Source organism: Stegodyphus dumicola, chromosome 11 (genome assembly GCF_044657685.1).
Source record: "Stegodyphus dumicola isolate Sdum_Otavi_A_Nest chromosome 11, ASM4465768v1".
Taxonomy (NCBI): domain Eukaryota; kingdom Metazoa; phylum Arthropoda; class Arachnida; order Araneae; family Eresidae; genus Stegodyphus; species Stegodyphus dumicola.
This window is the reverse complement of record NC_140778.1, coordinates 36656482-36678340: the sequence shown is the minus strand read 5'-3', so window position 1 is coordinate 36678340 and position 21859 is coordinate 36656482. Positions and strand designations below refer to the sequence as shown.

Below are 21859 nucleotides of genomic sequence, written 5' to 3'. Positions count from 1 at the left end.
GTTGCTAAGAGTTTGCTTAGCCATGCATCAAGTACTTGTCTTCACGGATACAGGATTCGTTTATATCAATATTTAAAACAGCAAAAGTTCCAAAATTCGGGTAGTAAATCAACTCTCTAAAAAGTGCGAACTACAGAAAACATAATTTTATTTCCAAAAGTATCGTATAAAGGAGTTTGTTTTGCTCGGTTTGCTCGGAGGTTACCTATTTTCAAAGATTTTCAGGGTGATACAGATGAGCATTTTACATTTATAACTTTCTCTCTAACTGTATAATTCTTTAAGATGTAAAACATTGCTTCTGAAGAAAATTTGGAAAAATTAAAACGAAAACGCAGTGTTGAAAGAAGCAATCCTACTAAACTAATTTCAAGAATTAATTTAGTATCATTAATTAGCACTTCGGAAAGTACGTATAACACAGAACTGTACAGAAACACTGTTTATTAAATAAATAAAAAAGCTGATGTGTACACCACGACTTTCTTGCACGGAATATTAAATTATACGCATTTTTTCTTGCATTTCATTTAAACTTATTGGATTGAATTCAATCTACTTCGTCGATAGCGCATAAACCACGAGAGAATAAATGCACATTTTAAAATTCCCTATATTTGTTTACCATAGAGACACTCTGGCGTTAGGTTAACTTAACAGCGTTACATTTCGCTCATATTATAACTCAGAATACACAAACTTTATATCATTTGAAGAATTATCTCATCCTTGCCACATATTCTATTCAAATACTATAATAAATCTAGAACGTTGTATAAGAGAAATTAAGCAAACAAAACAAAATGAAACATTTTTTCACAGACGGTTCAGTACTTCTCATTCAATTAATTCTTTTCTCACTTCACGGCAAGCCAAACTACATAAAAACTCAAAATATCAGTATTAAAAATTACGAAGTAAATCTTAAACACTTATGTTTAATCCATTCTGGAATTTATTCGAGAAAATGATTTAATTCGCAATAATAAAAGAAGGCGTTATCTTTGTTGCTGCGAAGCTTTGTTTCTCTAGATTGGCAACAAATTCACTATTCTGCGGCTTCAAATGTAAACAAGCGTGGCCGCCATGGAAAAATTAATTAGGCATAGCTGCACTTAAACAAATTTTTAATTGTTGATAATTCTACAAAGATTGCATGCACGTTTACTAAAGGCATAAAAGCCTTAACCGAAAGATAAGAACAACATAATTCAACCACTTTTAAAGCAAAAAATGCATAATTTACAAACATATAAGAATAAAGAAACTGAGATCACTGAGCCGAGTAAAAGAGCGAATGTATATATGTATATATTTATAGACTTTTGATGCGGCCGATTGCAACCAAAATAGGAGATGCACATCTTCATTTTATAGCAGTCCTATATACAAAATTTCAACGTTCTGAGGCTACTCGTATTTGAGTTATGGGAGATACGTACGTATGGAAGTACTGACGCTACGAAAAATTCTCTTCAGAATTCATTTTAAATCAATTTCATAACTTTTGGGGGGATAAAGAGTCTTTTATTATGTCCTTACGTACAGATGTCACTCAAAAACATTGTTAAATTGCTTTCGATAGAGGTGAAAATGGATATATTCTTTGAAATATGATGCCTGAAATTTTTCGCGATTACAATACTTCCTTTTTGCTTCGTATAAAAAAAGTAAAAAGAAAAATTCTTCATTCTTACAAGAAGTTTTACAGATACACAAGATATTTAAATTGCTTCGCCTTTTTTTAATCTTTCGAGAATTACATAATCTATTTTTGCTACAGTGTACCAATAGGCTACAGTGTCTATTTTTGCTACAGTGTACCAATATATTAATTCCACCAGCGAACAACTTTTTGATTCCTTGTACGGAGTAAAGGAATCTGTACGTAAGGACAGAATAAATGACTCTTTTTCCCAAAAGGGGTTGCAAAAAGGATTTTAAATATATTCAGAAGAGATATTTTTTTACGACTGTACGTACATATGTATGTATCTCGCATTGCTCAAACGCGAGTAGCTTTAGAACATTTAAATTTTGTATATAGGGCTGCTCTAACATGTAGCTGTGCACCTTCGTTTTTAGTTGCAATCGGCCGCACCAAAAGTATATATATATATATATATATATACCCACACCCACTCTGTTACTCGGCTCCATGAGCTCAATTGTTTTAATTCTTATATGTTGGTAAACAAAGTAATTTTTGCTTTAAAAATGATTGAATTATGTTGTTATGTCGGGTAACTTTAGTTAATCTACGTACGACAGTTGTAGAATTATCAACAATTTAAAAGTTGTTTATGTGCGCGGCTAAGCCTAATTTTTTAGCATAGCAGCCATATGTTTACATTTGAAACTCAGCAGCCGCGAAGTGATAACTGAATTAATTGAACGAGAAATATATCTCTAGTGAAATTCGAGTGAACAAGTTGGAATGAAATAAAGGAAAAAAGTGCGTATAATTTAATACTCCATACAAGGAAGTCATGTGGTGTACATAAGCGATTTTTATACTTATCACTGTTACCGACTTATAATCACTATTTGCTATATAATTATTTTGCATGTTAATTTATCTGCAAAATCAGAAGTATGTAGAGATTGTATTTCTTCATTCTTTGTTTCTATATATAGTCGTTTTTATAAGCTGAGTTCCTATCATTAATTTCGAGTAAACGAAATTTCGTTTAATCTGCAGAAATAAAATTAAAAATTAAGCGGCAATAAAATTTAAAAAGGTACATGAATGAAATCAAGATTAATAAAGAGAAGGCGCATATTTTAAAATTCTGAAAAATTAAATTGCTTGTGTTTTTATTTCCTTGTGCGAAGTAAAGGAAGTATTTTAATCGCGACAAATTTCTGGCGTCATATTTCAAAGAAAATATCCATTTTGACTGCAAATCAAATTCATTTAAGGCCCACCAGCGACCGAGCGGTAAAGTCGCTGAGCACTGGTAGTTCGGTCGGAGGTTCGAATCCCGCGAACGGGCTGGCTGCATGGGTGTTCTCGTGGTTTTCCCCATGTGTAACATGTATAAGAGCCAGTTTCCCTTGGAAAGTCCTCCACGAAGGCATCCCTCCCCTTAGGCAGATAACCCTAGTGTGCTTTGCCATAATTAAATACACCAAATTCATTTAATTTATATCATATTGTATAAAATGATTGTAATATGTGAATGCATTAATATTTGAACTATTTTCACATTTTTTCTCTGTGATATTCTTTCACGTATGATATTTTTATTTGAAATAAAACGTTTTTATAAAATATATAAGTAATTTGGAAATTCTGAAATTTTTTAACATCTGTTGCTTTCATTGTTTTACGAAAGTTTCTTAGTAGAATAAATCTTGAGTTACGTGTTTTTTAAATTTAAAAATGAACGGAAGAGACTTAAATGTTTTAGAAAATGGAGCCAGAAAACATTGTGCTGTTTTATGTTTTTTATTTCTGTTGGAAAACAAAAAGTAGTAAGTAATTGTTTTGGCCGTTAAAGAGAAGTTTTTAAGCTGACACCAAGGAATCGTGGATATTTTTCTCTCGTTTTCTGTACTATAAATCGTTTAGCGGACTTAGAAGAACGGTTTGCAATAAAAATTATTCCTGAAGCTTTTAGAAGAATCATTTAGAGCACACGAATAAAAAGGGCGATCGGCAAGAAGGAAATTTTTCATCAAAAAGAAAATAAGTGAAACTACGCCTGGCCTTCGCAAAATCTACAGTAAGTAAAGTTTTTTTGTTCTACAGACGAATAAATAGCTGAGAAAATCAGAATTAAGAACTGAATTCGAAAAACCTACTGCCTAATGTCACGCATAGGGATACAGATGAAGATGTTTCTTTGTCTTTAGAATACGAAAATAGCGTTTGTCTAAAATAATATGGATTGGTATAAATATATAAATATTCTTAATGAAAATCTGGAAACGTCTGCGAAAAACCCTGGAATGCAAAATACATTCGAGTTTTATCAGAATAACTGTCTGTATGTTGCTAAGATTGTATGTTTAAAGATATATTGTAATTATACAATCTTAAACATACAGCCCTACTGTCCTTAACATACAGCCCTTGTGGTTATTTTACAACTATGCTGAAATTAAAAAACCTTTTCCATATTCGGAACTTCATTTCTGTAGAACATACATGGAACTGATTGAAGAAAAGAACAAGGAAACATGATACTTTTTTCAAAAGCTTTGCCAAAAGCAATTTTCGTGTAGGAATATAGCAAATTTTAACACATAAAAAAAATTATTTGAATCTTTGCTAAAGCGTATGAAAAGTGTAATCTTGGTTATGAAATATAAACTGTGTTAAAGCTGCAAGAATCGAGGTAATATTCATAAATTTGTAAGACTAGTTTTTTCGAAGGTTTAAATATAGAACCAGCTGCAGTAATGCAAGTGACGAAAGAGAAGTTGTCAATAAAAAAGGGTAGCATCTATTGACAAAAACTGAAAACAACTAGGAAATAATTTCCTTAAAAGTTGAGGGTAAAGACGGATTGAAACTGGGATGGCTAACTATAACTGAAAGATTTTTATAAATGTGAAATGCTTAAATTTCGGGCTATAGAACATATGTCTCATATTCTGTAGCTCGAAATTTTACGGGATTCTCAGTTTGATCAGTGTAAATTGATTACATTGGCAGCGAATCCTGTACACAGGGTGTCCCGTAAATAGCATCCAAACTCTGCACAGCCATATTCCTCGTGCCGATTACATAAAAAATGCGCGAAGAACTGTACCTGTGCGGTCCATAGTTTTCGACATAATTGCAAAAGAAAATTATGACGTCATATCGCCGATGGTTCTAGCGGGGTGAAGCTCTGGCGCGTTTTATCTCTTCTGTACGTGATTGGCTGGATATGGAATACGCAGGCCGCTGGTTTGGATGTGGGGCTCCGGTTCTATGGCCACCGCGATCGCCAGATCTCACAGCGTTGGATTTTTTTTCCTATGGGGACATCTTAAGCAATTGGTGTATCGAGACTTAGTGACTATAGAAACGGACTTGATCGCTTAGCTGCATGCTGCTTGAACTTCGGTAGACAACGCGCTGCTGCGACGTGTGCACTCATCCATTCCAGGACGCGCTAAAGTCTGCCTCGATATTCACGGCGGGCACCTTGAACATCTGCCTTTATAAATACTGCTGCTGATGTGTCAAATAAAGCGTTTTTCATTGCACCGGTTATGATGTATTTTTCTTGTAAATTATGGATCGTACGGGTACAGTTCTTTGGACATTTTTTATGTACTCCCAAAGAGGAATCTGGTTGTGCAGAATTTGGACGCTATTTATGGGACACCCTGTATATTCTTGGAGTTCATATCCTGTAAGGGTCCTTAACCACTTGAGCTAAAAAGACGTGCCACGCACGTCGAGACGCTTTTGTCTCAAACCACGAGCGACGTGAACACCACGTCGATAGGCATTTATCACAAAAATGAAAATAACGTGGTGCACACGTCGCCTAACAACGAGATTGTTTATGTTTAGGAACATGCACGAACTCGGTTAATACACAATAATTTAATATGTTCATTATAATGTAGATTTTTTGTGGCAACAGTTATGTTTTTTATATATTGTTTTGAGCTTGATGACTCACGGAATGTTATTCTTTTTGTAATGTTTAGAATGCTAAATAAATAAGTTCGTTGTTAATTAAAAGGTTTTCTCTGCGAAATATATTACCATTCGTCCGAAGTTATTAAGTAAGTCAAGAAATTGATTAATTTCAAACAGTTTATTTCTCGAGTTACAGCTATGGATTGCACTCGCAGACGCGGAGCGGCGTAAATGAGACACTTTACCGCTTGTTAAATTGTAGCGCACGGCACCGCAACCGTGAAGTTTAATCGTAGCGCAAGTGGTTAAGTATGGAACTGCGAATTATACTGAAAGAAGAAAAAAACGAACGGAAAGTTGAATTTCTGTAAAAACGTGCAATTTTATAGCTAATCGTTGGAAAGAAAAGAATGACAACAGAGTTCTTACGATCTAAAACGAGAGAGTGCTTTTTGATGTCTTGAGTACTTTTTAACCGCTTGGCCAATAATGTTAGGCGGAAAGCCTTTGTCAGTAGTAACTGCTTTTAAGTAATTTAGTTCTTGACCAAGAGCCGGTTTAGAAAAGCAAACCTCAAGTGCACAGAAAATGAAAGAATGAAACTAACTTCCGAAAATACACTTATCGACTGTGCATCTGCAAATTAAAGTTTTAGAAAATCAGTTTTCAAAATGAAAAGTATGCATTTGAAGGAAGAAGCAAAACATAGAGGTGCATATAAAGTAAAAGCTTGACTATCCGATTTTCATTCAAATAACCGGAAAGTAGAAGTAGCCGTTTTTCCCTTCGAAACATTAAGCAAATAAGAGCCTTTAAAAGATCATCCTCAAGTATAGCTTTTTGCATCCCGGTGAAATCTCAGCGATTCTTATTCTGCCGCGAATACACCGGTTGCACCAGTTGTGCTTTGTCAATCCTATTCATTCTGGATAAGCTGGTGTAGTTTTTGTAAAAATTGATAGAAATTAACTGATATTTTTCTATTTTTTCCCCTCGCATTTTGAAGAATTGTTAGAAATCGGGACATGACTTGCAATAGTGTATTTTTGAAATTACAGGATTTTGATATCGAGAACCTTGTGCATTAATGGGACCTGTGCAAATTTCATTCGAAAGATTAAGATAAGCGTTTAAAGGGATTTTTTTTTTAATGTATCATACCCGTAGCTTGTATTTGTTGATTAACTAACTGTTCCTTTATAACTACAGCCGGAATGATTGGCGCTGGAATCTTCGGAGATCTGGTTAACCTATGGACGAGCGGTGAAATCACTGAACACTGTTAATTCGACCGGCTTTTGAATTCCGCGAACGAGCTAGCTGCATTCGCCTTTTCGTGGTTTTCCCATAAGTAACATAGATACAAGCCGGTTTCTTTTAGTTTGGTTTAGTTTATTTAATTACGGCAAAGCACACTAGGGCTATTTGCCTAATGGGAGGGATGCCTTCGTGGAGGCCTTTCTAAGAGAAACTGGCTCGTATACACGTTACACATGTGGAAAACCGCGAAAACGCCCATGCAGCCAGCCCGTTCGCGGGATTCGAACCTCGGACCGAACTACCAGTGTTCAGCGACTTTACACCGCTCGGCCGCTGGTGGGCCCCCTGTTTGTCTTAGAAAGTTCTCCATTGAAGGCATCCCTTGCCTTAGCGCGCACCAGCGGCCGAGCGGTAAGGTAGCTCAACATTGGTATTTCGGACCGAGGTTCGAATCTCGCGAACGGGCTGACTTCAGGGGCGTTCTCGTGGTTTTCTTCGTGTGTAACGTGTATACGAACAAGTTTCTCTTAGAGCTCGCATAGAGCAAGTTTCTCTATACGAGCAAGTGTTAATGTGTATACGAGCAAGTCCTCCACGAATCCATCATTTCCTTAGGCAGACAGCCCTCGAGGTTTTGCCGTAATCATGTAAACCAAACCCCTCTGTCAGGCAGATAGCCCTGGTGTGCTTTGCCATAATGAAATCAAACGCAACCTGGCCTTTATTTTTGCAACCATTGGATCAACACAAAAAATTACAAAAATTTTTAATATCAATTTTATAAAAATTACGAAATCGTACATTTTAGTTAATTTGCTTCTATGCTATATTTCCACTTAGATCTTTGAATATTAAAGGAAAACAGAACATTTATTAATAATATTTATTCGGAAAATCCTAGAAACAGTAAAGAATTTTACGGCTTACAATCATGTCAAAATATAAATAACGTTTGAAATTATTTATACTTATTTCGACATGATTGTAAGCCCGTAAAATTCTTTACTGCTGGACAGCATTCACAATCTGCATATGGAGATACGCATATTGATACTACAGCGCTAAGTTCTGAGAGAGAGGGAGCCCGCAAGCAGCCGAACGGTAAAATCGCTGAACACTGGTAGTTTCGACTTGGATTCGAATTCAGGCGAACGGGTTGACTACATCGATGTGTTCCTGGTTTTCCCACGTATAGCGTGTGTACGTGCTTGTTTTCCTCAGAAAGTCCTCCACGAAGGCATCCCCCCAGGCAGCTAGCCATAGTGTGCTTTGCCATAATAAACTGAACTAAACCCCCGGAGAGAAGATTTTCAAGTTAAAGGCATTTTACAACCATTGCGACGATTCGATTTAATACTTGTTTTATTACATGAAGTAAAAAGTTTTGATCGCGACAAATTCAGACGCAGGCGCCCAGAGTTAGAACCAGTATTATTACGGGCATTTTTATCTTTTTCTGTACTTTATTTTTTTAATTCTTCGTTTTCCATCAGTTTGGTTATTTATGTATAATTCTTATTAAATAAGCTTGCTCTTATCAGGTGTAGAAAATGAAGTTCTATAAATGTTCAGAAATGATGTCATCATAATACAAGTGTCGGAGGACGGGGACGCCTAACGTATGATAGAGGCAAGCAGGCATATGTCCCGCATTCTCCACTATCTAGTAGCAACAACTCCCTGGGGCCCCAGGAGGCAGCACCGGGAGTTTATTTGGATCTTAAATAAAAATTACAGGGTCATACAAGGGCAAGCGAGTATTACATTTGCTTGTTAGTCTACAGAAGTACGGTAGTTATATGACATCGAATATAGAAACAGAAAATACATACTCATGTAGTCATCATAATACAAGTTGGAGAGTATATAGAAATAATTTCTTTTTTCTTCCGTGCAGTGCTGCACGATCGGTATGGGAAAAGCCTGAGACGTACAGCGACGGGAAAAAATATTTGAACAGAGCCCTTGTTTAAGCACTAACTTCATTGTTAATAAGTTAAATAAGTTAAATAAGTTAAACATTGTTAATAAGTTAAACTAAAAATAAATACTGGTGGAGAAGCCCACTGCGCTTCAGATAGCGTAAGAAATGAAAAATACCCATCGAAAGTCAATTGGCACATTTATTTTAAGAAAAATTTTAATTGGCAATGTCTGGAATCAGAGAAGATCGTGCCAAAATAGTCCAGTTAAGGAGCAATGGTTTTACCTTTTCGGTGTATATCAACTGTTTCCTACTTTTACTTACCAAGCAAGTCGAAACTGCAAGCAGTCTGATTGACCCAAACCACTTTCAGCAAGGGACTTATTTAAAGCTTTGTTAAAAGTAATTAGTAGCAATGAAATTGAAAATGACATTACATCATGCTTTTTTTGACACCATGTACTGTAAAAAATTATACACATAGATTTAAGGATAGAAGCGTAATGAGGAAGCAAATAGGAAAATTAGTGAAGCAAATAGGAAAAAAAGATAAGACAATCTCTGGGCGGTTTCCTCTCAGTCAGTTTAATGACACTTAGGGTCGTCAAACCTCGCCGAACTAGGCCTAGGGCTTCAAACCCTGGTCTAGAACCTTGGAGAGATGGGCGCCAAAGCACCTGGAGCAACAGAGACCCAGGGCGTCACCAGTCGCCAGTTTGCTACCTACCAGTCGCTCGGGCAGCCCGTCGCAGAGGGACATTACCCAGTGTACCCGGGAGGACCCCGGGCTACTAGAGCCCTCAGTTTTAGGACCTGCCAGACTCACGGGCCGACCTCTCCGACCTTATGTTCTCTCCGGGGCCTCCAGAACCACAAGTTTCGTAATTTGTATACTCCCAAGGCCGCGATTGGTTAGGTACATAAGCAGTACCTTCGCAAAGTTCTCTACGTCGACCCCCAGGAGGAATAGAAGAAAAGGCTTTAGTTAGCAAAGCCCTTTGGAATTGAGCTAAATTATAATATTCAGTGACGAAAGTACGTTTAACTTATTTGGATCGTACGGCAAAAAAAAATTAGTTTAGATGAAAAGTGAAAAAAAAAACAACTTTGATTCCTCAACATGTGGTTTCTACAATTAAAAAAACGTATTATAGTTTGGGGATAAAAGTCTCTTAATGGACCTGATAAATTAGCATTTATTGATGGCATTCGCCGAGTATGTGGACATTTGCGAGATACCAACCAACCAACTCACCAAGTAGCCCACATTCATTGGGAAATGCATCCGCGTTCAGCAACTTTTCCAACCCGCCATTGGTGAGCCTGAGTGCTTAAATATTGGAACGTGCAGTGTTATACTCATCATTCCAGTACGTGTAATCATTCCCGTGCATGTGATGACCCATATATGTCATCATTCGGGAAATGTTATAGCGAGTGAATTGGCTTGCCAGATGAAATATGAGCAACAGCATCTAAAAGTTGCATTATCCTGCTCGTTGCTAAATTCTTTGAAAAACGAGCTAAAATTATTTCATTTGCTGTACAAATTAACTAAATTTTGTATCATATTTTTAGTTAAACTTCGGACTAGTTGGTGAAATTCGTGATGAACGTATTCTTTTAAGAGTAGCGAAAGCATTTTCTTCTGTTTTTAGAACTCTGTTAGTTTACATATTGAGACTTTAATGAGAAAGTTAAGTAGTATGACAGGAATTCAATTCATTCACTTCAAAATTCAATCTTGCTCTTATCCGGAAAAAAGAGAGATAAGATATATGTTTACAGCTTAATTGAAAAAGATTTTTGTAGCAGAAGATTCAAAAGCAAAGGATTTCTATAGGAGAATTCGTATTTGAATCCTTTTGCTTCCCCCGAAATCAAATTACGTTATTTTAGGTAAGTCACTTTAGTTTTGATTTAGCGGTTGAATACTTCTTATTGTCTAATAATTAATAAGAGAAAATTAGTAAACTATTTTTCCCTTCTGGGAAATAAAAGTTTTTTTTAGGTACATTACTTAATATTCATTCCGAAATCCCAGTGTTCGATGTTATGCAAATTGTATTTCTTTCTTTGTACCGAGGAGCGGCGCAGACGCAAATTTGTTAGGTTTTTAAAGCTCGCGTTTAGAGCTTTGAGGTTGCTGTGAATTACTGGAGTTTCAACTAGGCAGAGATTCTTCTGAGTTTGTGTTGGTAAGCCGCCACTGAAGTCGGAGTTTGTGTGGTCTTCGCCGTTCCTTAACTAACTTATTTTGAAAGTCAATAAAGAAGTTTCGGTCAACGTTATGATTCTGAGGTTTTTTGGGTTCTATACTGAAGTAATATCAAGTCAATTTACAGTCTACTATTTTTAACAACGGAACGTACACCCAGTAGTCTCCTTTTCCATTCTGTTCTTTTGCTTCAGCAAGATTAGGGATTCATCACAATTTTCTGCTTTTGCCGTCGACATGCCACATTGATGAATAAAACTGTGGAGACCGAAGAATTTGTTTGAAAACGAGTCAATTTAGTCAGCAATTGTTTCCGATAAAATAAAGAAATTAAATGCAATGCAAATGAAGAACAAAATTGCGATACTTAAAATAAAAATTTTATACAATGTTAAAACAATTCAAATCATGTACAAAGTTACTCAAAAAATTCATCTTTTTACAAATGTTTAACAGAATTTGAAGGGAAACATAATTTATTTAATATCACTTGGACTCTTTAAATTTCTGGTCAATCATAACAGATACTACGTCATTCAGTCTTTAGTACATTTCAGTCGATAATGCATTGCCGGGATAGCGTGAATAGCACATGATTAGAGTTCGTTAAGACAAATGGCAGTAAAACAATTCATATTCAAACAGTGCCCCCTTTTACGAAAAACGAAAAACGTTCAGATTTTAATGACCGCTCCAAAGAGTTCTTTTGAAGTTTAATATGATTTATGAGTACATTATGGATAAATAAATCAAGGTAGAATAGCGAAACATTTGATAGGATATTCGGAAAGCATGTATTTAGAATTCCAATCTGGAAATCTGTATATTTAAAAAACGGGAAAATGTAATGTACAGAGGCTGTTCGCCCATTTTTAGGCGATTTTGGTAAGCGGTAATAAAAAGTCGTTTGCTGAAAAAGAAGTAATTGCAATTGTACTATATTTTTAAAAGTCAAAATTATCGTCTGTGGCTTGAAAGTTTTGTTTTTATTCAAAATGGCGAATTCAGCAAAGCAGTGGTTCGAAGACTACATTGACGCTCTTTCCGAAGAGAAATATGCATACTCCATTATCCAAAAACGATGTGAGAGTCATGGTTTTGTGATATCTAAAGCGTCGATAGGTAATATCATCAACAAGAAAGGAAAAAAAACGTCAAATAGGAACCTCAAAAATTCCAAACCAGTATCCAAGGAAAAAACGGACATCTTCGACTATTGCAAAGGTACGTTGTTTAATGTTAAAAGAAAATCCCCCTAGTCAAAGGACAGTTGCAAAATCATTAAACTGCTCGTTGTCCACTGTAAACAAAATGATAAACGTTGATTTAAATCTTAAGAAAGCGAAGAAACGCAACGTGCATCGTCTTCTTCCAAACCATATCGCTCAACGCAGGACACGCTGCAGAATTCTATATGAGAAACGCTTATCCAAAGAAAATGAAAAACAATTGTCACAATAGATGAAGCATGGGTGTATTTAAATGATTGTAACAAAAAAAGAGCCATTTATTATCGTAAAAGTGAAGAAAAAAAATTTAAGCGCAAGGTTCAAAAAATCGAAAGAAAGTTTTTCTAAGGGATTCATGATTGTTGCTGGTTTTTCTTATAATGGCAAGTTAAAAATAAAGAGAGTGCAAAAAAATATCAAGATTAACTCCAAATACTATCAGGAACATATTTTATCGCCAATTGTTCTGAATGAAATACCATCGCTTTACCCACAGTGCCATACATCTGTGAGACTCCATCAGGACAAAGCTAGCAGTCACACATCAAAATCCACTGTAAATTTCCTAAAAGAAATGGAACAAAAAACTGGTATCAAGGCCATACCCTTCACTGATATACCTACTAAATCTCCCGATGTGTCACCTATGGATTTTTGTGCTTTCGGAATCCAAACGTTGTCCCAAAACCCTAACAGGACTCTGGAAAGCTGTTCGGGAGGAATGGGATAGAATATCTCTTCTGCCTCTTCAAAAGGCATTATTATCCTGGAAATTGTGGTGTCGAAAGATAGTTCAGAATAAGGGATGTCAAATAGAACATCTAAAATGCAAGAATTTTATGTAATTTAGTTTTGTGAATACAATATACATCGTCTAAAAAATGTGTGAACAGCCTCTGTAGTTCTATAAAAATATTGAATTTTTAAATTAGATATGTCATAAATGCATTTTTATTTAATTGAATCGGACTCGTAAGTAAAAAAAATACTGTTCTTAAGAACTGCATCTATTACTTTTAAATAACTTAGCTTGCTCGCTAACAACAAGCAGATTAAATTTAAAGGATTACATTTTCCGAATGGCAACGAAAAGTTAAACAACGCAAAAGACTACTTGCCATTTTGGGCTAAAATCCCCACAAAATTTTTTTTCCCCAGGAATGAGGTCTGAGGAACTCAGAAGCTTGGCGATAAAAGTATTCGTTGTTATTTGCTCTTTTGGACAGCCGAGCGGTTAAAGGTAATTCGACTTTGGTTTCCACTATAGGTGCTGTCTGCATGTTGGTTTTCTCATTTGTAAAGAAGATGCAAGCCAATTTCTCTAACGTTGGATGTATCCCAGGTAAATGCATTATTTACTATAACTATTTGTACGAATCCGATACGTGCTTTTAATTTCATTATATACTATAACTACGATTCTTTTTAATTAACATTATATGTCTAGATAAGCATCGGTTCACCAATTTTTTCCCATTGTTTATTAATAGGAGTTGATTATATTTCAAGTCAATTTCTTAAAAGAATAAATTAATAATAATAATCTAATAGTTATAATAAGTTTTAAAATTCTCTCCTGATTATGTCTCTTGCATCTTCAAATTACGAAATATTGTAAATTTACTGCGCAATTTCAGACGAAATCTCAAATATGCGTCGTAAAAATTAAACGGAGGTAAAGATTTTACCAGAATTATATTTATTAGTTCGTATTAAATTCAATCTTAAAATGGCTTCAGAAGTGCATTATCGAATTAAGGAATCCAAATTTCGGCTGCATTTTGCACGTTTTGTATTATTTACCAAATTTGAGCTAATGGGAAAATAACCAGAAATAATTACGTATACGAATATGAAGCTTCCATTTCCCAAAGTTTATGCACTTGCATACGAACATTAACAAACGGCGAAAAATTAACTTTAGTTAAATGCATCTGCAATTCGCGTTACCTAAACCAAACTATTGTTGGAAATTACGTAGATACTTCTATGGAAATTACGGAATTTGGAAATTAACGTAGATACTACTTCGCTTTACAACGTTGAATTCTTTACTGAATATAGGTGAAAGATCAAGAAGCAAGCTATATTAATATATTTTTTTACGAAACTCTTGAAATATACTATTCGCGATAATTGATAAATATTTTCAAATTTCGCTGTTGAATTATTTTAAATATAATGTAATAGCCTGGGTTTTGTTGTTGTTGTAACTCTGTGATGTTGCATCTCAGCATTTGAATTAGGAAAATGCAGTAGATTCTTCGGTTGATCTTTACAATATGGTAACTGGTAGTTTGGCGACATTTTGGAGGCGATAAAGGTTACTACCTGGGACTTTGGTAATAATGTGAGCAGTACTCAGCTCCGATTACGCATTATTTTGTGTGAGGGAAATGAGAGATCATGGGATATGTCATGTGATATTAATGGACGAATTACGGTTCTTTAATCGGAAAAGGGGGGAAATCGGGAAAAAATCTGGAACTTTTGTATTTTGCTTTATTCTGTGTTGTGTGAAAGTGTTTGTTAATTTTTGGATCCCATGGCCGTATCTAAAGTGAATTCGAAATGGGTATTTAGTGGTATTGAAAAGGGTAGTAATAATTGTTTCTTTAAGGTTGTGCGAGATTGAAATAAAGACGTATTATTAACTTATTTATTTTACCTGGTACCTTGCTGTGAAATATAAGTATGATTTTAAAGATCCTTAAACGGAAAGAAGAAAGGTTTATCGGACACGTAATCAAGATTCTGAAGAAGATTAGGTAAGTTAGTATTTTTAATTATTTGAGGATATTATTTTTATGCATTGTTCTAAATGTAAGGTGGAAGTAAAGGAATTTGGTATTATTGGGAAAATTGTTATTAGCAATGATTTGGTTTAAAGTAATTAGGATTGTAAGGTAATTTTTATTAATTTAATGTATGTGCTCATTTATATTTTAAGTAGTGTTTTTGAATTTAATTATATTTTAATTAAATGATAGTTATTTTGTAAATTTTATGTTTGTAGGAATTTGGTGTACGTTTTAGTTGAAGTAAACGTGCATGGAAATAATTTAAATATCTGACACTAAGTATTTGTAATGGTTGCGGTATGAATTCGTTGGTGACGTGTATAATGTAATAGATGATTTGAAGGTAAAAGTTTTTGGATATTTTATTTATTGGTTGATCTTTACATTATGGTAACTTGGTGATTTTGTGGCGAAAATTTGGCGACCAACTCTCCTACAGCAACCCTCTATTTTTTTTCCCCGCCGCCATTTTGTCTTCACGAAGTAAAGATATGTTTCTTTTCTTTTTATCTACTGAATACTTCTTCCAACAATCTACTAGCCGAATTACACTTACGCTAGAAATTTTATCAAGCAAAATTGCTTAATCATGACAAATATTCACTGCAAAATTGGGAAAAAGTGCACAATACCATACTCCTTACGCGTTTTTCAAAATAACACATACACATAAACCATGTACACGCAGACTTATTTTTACTTAAAAAAACATCCCAGAATTGCACAAAAATGGCATTGCGCACACTCTTCACTATATCCATGTACACTGCTTTTTTCTCATAAATTAGAAAAATTTCACGAAAATACATGACAATTTTTTTAATCTTTAAACCCGGTAAAAAGAACATATATGAAATTACCTGATCGCGAAAACGTATTTACCCTTTCCAAATATGAACATTTCCACATATAAAATAAAAAAAAAAAATCCAAAAACTTTTACCTCCAAATCATCTATTACATTATACACGTCACCAACGAATTCATAAAGCAAGCATTACAAATACTTAGTATCAAATATTTAAATTATTTCCATGCACGTTTACTTCAACTTAAACGTATACCAAATTCCTACAAACATAAAATTCACAAAATAACTATAATTTAATTAAAATATCACTAAACCATGTACATGCCGACTTATTTTTACTTAAAAAAACATCCCAGAATTGCACAAAAATGGCATTGCGCACACTCTTCACTATATCCATGTACACTGCTTTTTTCTCATAAATTAGAAAAATTTCACGAAAATACATGACAATTTTCTCAATCTTTAAACCCGGTAAAAAGAACATATATGAAATTACCTGATCGCGAAAAAGTATTTACCCTTTCCAAATATGAACATTTCCACATATAAAATAAATAGGCTAATCTTTGGAATATGGTAACAGGTAGTTTGGCGACATTTTGGTAAGGCGATAAAGGTTACTAAGTAGGACTTTAACAATAATCTGAGAAGTACACAGTTCGAATCACAGATTATTTTGTCTCAGAAAAAGGAGAGATCATGAGACATGTCATGTGACGTTTTCCGGAAAATTCCGCTCGTGATTTGAGCTAATAAGCACTTAGAGAAACAATTTCGCAGCTGAAGTGCAGAATCGCCCACTTATTTGTTTGGCGCTTTTTACAAGAGTAAGAAGAATTGGATTTTTGTCAATTTTCTTTGACTCTTGAAGTGAAAATAGGTCGATGTGTACATGGATAAAGTCAAGCGTGTGCGCAATGCCATTTTTGTGCAATTCTGGGATGTTTTTCTAAGTACGACGTGTACATGGATACAGCATATGTGCAATTCTTAAAAAGGCGCGAAGCAGTGGGCAATTCTGCACTTTCTCCCAATTTCGCACCTAATCTTCGTCATGAATAAGCACTTTTGTTCCATAAAAGTTCTAGCATAAGTATAATTCGGCTAGCAGATTGTTGGAAAAAATGTTGATTAAAAAAAAAAGGCCTTATCTTTGTGAAAACAAAATGGCGTCCAAAAAAAGAAACTAGCAGGTTGCTGTAACAGGGTTAGTCGCCAAATTTTCGCCGCAAAATCGCCAAGTTACCATAATCCGAAGATTCACTTATATTTTATCACTTCAGTGTATAAATTTAAAAATATTTGACGGTACGTTTCTGCTAACGGAGTGCCACTTAAAGTCAGACATAATTACATTATTGAGATTACGGCAATGCATACTAGGGCTATCTGCTTTAAGGGAGGGATGCCTTCGTGGAGGACTTTCTAAGGGAAACTGGCTCGTATACGCGTTACACATGGGGAAAACCACGAAAACGCCCATGCAGCCGGCAAGTTCGCTGAATTAGAACCTCGGACCGAAGTACCAGTGTTTAGTGATTTTACCGCTCGACCGCTGGTGGGCGTTGGTGTGAAACCTAACCAGAAGAAAGCAACTTAATGATACGTAAAGCTTCATGAAAAACAAAATTGTAATAACAGTAATTTATAATATAACAATATCTATATAATGTTTAATGTGTGTAGATCAGAAGCTGAGCAATTCTCTGACTGAGATCTATTGATATATTATTCTTCCCATATACAAAACGATCTGTTTTTCCTTAAGGGCATCATGTAATTACATAAATTAGGCTCTGATTTGAGCTTTGGTGCACATTTGTCGGTTGGCGCTCCTTTAACAGAAATGTTCATGTTTTACTAGAAATCAGAACACGAAAACTTAAGATTCTATTTCTTCTTTTGAGAAAAGGGGAAGTTTTTAATTTCTGTATTATATCACCAATGAAGAGATAAACTTGTAAATGTATACATGTAGTAGCAAATTTATATTAAGGTTGGTGTTTATATGTTTGAGTTATACAGACAATGATATTTCTTGATTTTGTACGACTCTGCTCACTTATGTTTAATTCAATTATTTTGCAATATGAGACTTAATTTTATATATATTTCTAGTGTGCTTTGTATAATTTTCAATTTGTGGGTTATTTTTGAATTTTATGCTTTTAACTAGCTTGAAATATATCGAATGTTGTACGAATGCGCATTGCAGTTGTATAATGGCTTGGAGGACAAATCAAGATATACCTTGTTAGGAAAATTTCGATAATATTTAGCAATTTCTCGCCGAATGGGCGTTACTCTGAATGTTTCTTAAAGTGCATTTTTTAATAGCATACGGTTTTTAAATTAAGACTCACTCACCAAAGATGTTACTAAGACAGAATTAATTTGTTTCGTACTTACGCATTGTCGACAATAAATTAGTCGCCATGTAGTGCGATTTAGCGGCAACTATGGATAAGCATGATATAAACATGTCGCTTTTGTCTCTTGTAACTCCAGTTAATTCTCTACATGCCCCGTTAGGATTTTATGAACAAGGATATAAATTAACTGTTATTATTATTATGTATATATGTTTGCATTTAAAAAATGAGTAAAATTTGGGACCTGCTTTCTACAGATGAGTAACCGGTAGTTATTACCGGTAGGTGATTATCTTGAAAGTTATAGTACCTTGCCACCAATAAAATTGTGTGTTAGTGGACATGATATTGTCTGCTGAATACGGTGGATAAAAAAACTTACAGACTGCAGGAATTGCCTGCGAGAAATTTGCACTCATCGCGTTTTAAACGGAGCTTCTGCAAAATCAGAGTGTCAATAGTAGAAACTGACGAAAGCCAGTTTCACGGAGCGGGTCGGATATTGTAAGAGTTTATTAAAGAAAGAGGCGCCATTTCTTTTAAAATTCCTTAGTCATCATTGGAGCAAATTTCGTGATTCAAGGGCATTCAACTTTGACGGTCGACGAGATAATACGTTAGTTCCATCTGTTTTGCGAAATGAAAATATGTTCGGTACTTACGTATTAACGCCACCTCGGCTCAATTTGGGGATTGTTTTTACTAATGAAACCTTAAAGTACCTTAACGGATGCGAGCTGCTGGTTTTCGGTAAATTTTTTTAGAAAGATTCCCAAACTATCGATATTTATCGTAAGTCGGTAGACATTGTCAACATACGAAAAGAAATACATTTTAGCAGTTTAAAATACAAATTTTGCTTATTAAGGATAATAAAACACTCGTATTCGTCTCCAAATCTTTTTGTAATCTTCTCCCTAAATACGTAGCGATCTGTTTTCAGTTTGAATTTAATCAAAATTAATTTATCAAATAATAAAAATTAATTTTAAGAGTAAAATGTTAAGCTCAAAGTCTTGAATTAAAGTTATAAATCAGATTGGATGACTTGTATTGATATTCCGATCTGTGACAGCTTATTTAATGAAGGCTCGCTGTCGCGGCGAATCTATTTAACTTCATGCAAATAGGGCGCGAATATCACTGTCCTTGCTCTTTTCTATCATTCTTTCATAGTGAATCTTCTGTAAATATCTTTCAAAGTTTTGTTTGTACACGAATGTAAAAGTAAATTCTTTCTTTTATATATTAATCTCCAAATTTCTGCGTTAGTTCTGAGCTTTCATTATTAAATAACAAAGATATAAACAGACGAACTTTAGAACTTGAAACGTCTACTAGAAGAACGCAATAATAACAAGAACAATAATTTCAAGTATTTACCTATTAACATAACAACCACTCTGGCGCAAATTGACGACCGTTTCAGATGAAAAGGTGATAGTTACTTATCGAGTGCAAACTGGCGATTGTCGCAACTTAAAAAAAAGCGATTCCCAAACCGTAAATATTTGTCGGTAAACATTATCAACACATCAAAGGAAAACACACTTTAGCAATTTGAAATACAAAATTAAATAAGGATAAATTATACGAAAAAAATTAAATTATTAAATAAATTATACGATACATGAAAAGTTAAAACACATGTTTTTGTGCTGTTCTTTTCCCATGATCTGTTTTCGCTTAGGCGATGGACCCAAAGATCTGTTTTTCTTTGAAAACATAAGAAACTCTGCCCAAGCATGACATTGCGGCACCGACTTTCCCATAGTTTGGCTGACATCGCTACCAAACTCCTGTCTCTTTAGTCGTTTTGCGGCAAAATAAAACATTCCTGCAGGAATTTTATTTTAGTTTCTTCTATTGACAAATTAATATTTTACTCAAATTCATATTTTAAAATTGAGTTTAAGGCAAAAAATATCACGATTTATTTATAAGAGTCGTTGGGACATGAAAACATCAAAAACAACTGACACATTTGGAAAATCTGGTGACTGCTAGTTGCGAAGTACCCAAATTTAATAGTAACAGGAGAAATAATTTCTATTATAAAAATAAAGGTACTTTTTCGGTTTGCCTGCGCAAACGATAAAGTCGCCAATAATGGTACAACTGACGCCAAACGGAATATCTTCGCTGGTAACCTTTTACGCTTCATTTTCAAAATAAGTCGCAGCCATTTCTTATCAGATTGATTGTTTCTTTCAATACTGACATACAATTACATAAAATGTTTATCAGATAGTTCAATTTTATACCCTAAGACCATTTGCGGTAATTAAGTGAATTAGGGTGCAATCACACCGCTCACCCGAAAGTGAAAATATAGGAAAGGCAAAATTAAGGGTTAACTTCATCCATTCTAATAAGAATGCACTAGAGAAGTACAGTAGACTCCCGATTATCCGCGCCTGCCGCACAAAGTTTTTTTTTCTCTAAACAAGCGTAAAGCAAAGAAAATTAAAATGTTCACGAAACTGAGCGAAACGTTAAATTTGCTAACATCGTGCTTATTTATAGCAAAAATATCCCATGTCGGTTTAATCCTAGTATCCGGTGCACACGGGATTTGGCTACTTTTGGCGACTTTATGATGAGCAGTAAAAACGAGACGTGAGTAGTCAACGAGTCATTCAAGATACATAGTATAGTGTAGTATATACACACATACGAGTATATATAGACGTTCTTTGGATAAATTTTGGTGTTGGTGATAATTTCCAAAATCGCGCCAAGGCTGCACCGTATACTAGGATTTTACCCCCATGCCTTCTCCATGGATGTAGGAAGTAAGATGGAGTCGCCCTAAACAAGTTTCTCCGTACCGGCGATCCTTACGTGGTGACCAAAACATTGGGTCATTTACCATTGAGTTCTATGGGATTTGACGCGTTCGGGTGTAAATATTTTGTAATTACGTCGCAAATATACATATAAATGTATATATTTTCTTTTTCTACAACACTTCAGAGTCCTAAGTATATGAAAACAACATATTTTTAAACATTTCATTCTGAACGGAATTAAATGCTATACTTTTCACAAGATAGTTTTCTCAGAATGGTTTAATTTGAATGAAATATTTTCACAAGTTTTCGTTAATTACATTAGAAAAAAAAATTAAGGTAATTCGATTTTATTCGGTTAAGGTACAAAAATTAAGATCAAAGTTTATTGTATTATTAATATTAAAATTATGCATTACACTGTAAAAAAAAATCTAAGGTTACTAAGAAAACTCATGAAAACTGGGATGCCATGGGTTATTTGAGTAACAGAAACAGGTGTTTTCTTTGTAACATTACAAGAGTTTTGCCTGTAATGGTTACAGATCTTTTTCTTGTAATATCACAGCATATAGTTATGTAAGTAGAACATATTTTTCTCATGTAAATTCCCAAACGATATATCTGTAATGGTTACAGATTATTTGCGTGTAATATTACAGCAAATAATTATGTAAAAAGAACATGTTTTTCTCATGTAAAATCTCAACAGATATATCTGTAACCGTTACAGGTTATTTGCTTATATTATTATAGCAAGTTATTATGTGAGTAGAAGATACTTTTCTTAAGTAAAATTCCAATGGTTGTATCTGTAAAGGTTTCAGATTATTTCCTTCTAATATCCCATTAAGTAATTATG

The 21859-nt window shown here is 34.5% G+C and overlaps 1 long non-coding RNA gene across 2 annotated transcripts in view; it reads left to right on the top strand.

The window, feature by feature from the left end:
* The window catches only part of LOC146993887 (uncharacterized), a 151623-nt gene that overhangs the window by 58254 nt on the left and 71510 nt on the right, over positions 1–21859 (top strand). The window contains exon 2 of one of the 2 annotated variants that reach the window (XR_015043822.1): positions 13486–13560. The exons of the other annotated variant lie outside the window; for it this stretch is intronic. This is a non-coding gene — a long non-coding RNA (uncharacterized LOC146993887). The remainder of the gene's footprint in view (positions 1–13485; positions 13561–21859) is intronic. 2 annotated transcript variants of the gene reach the window in all.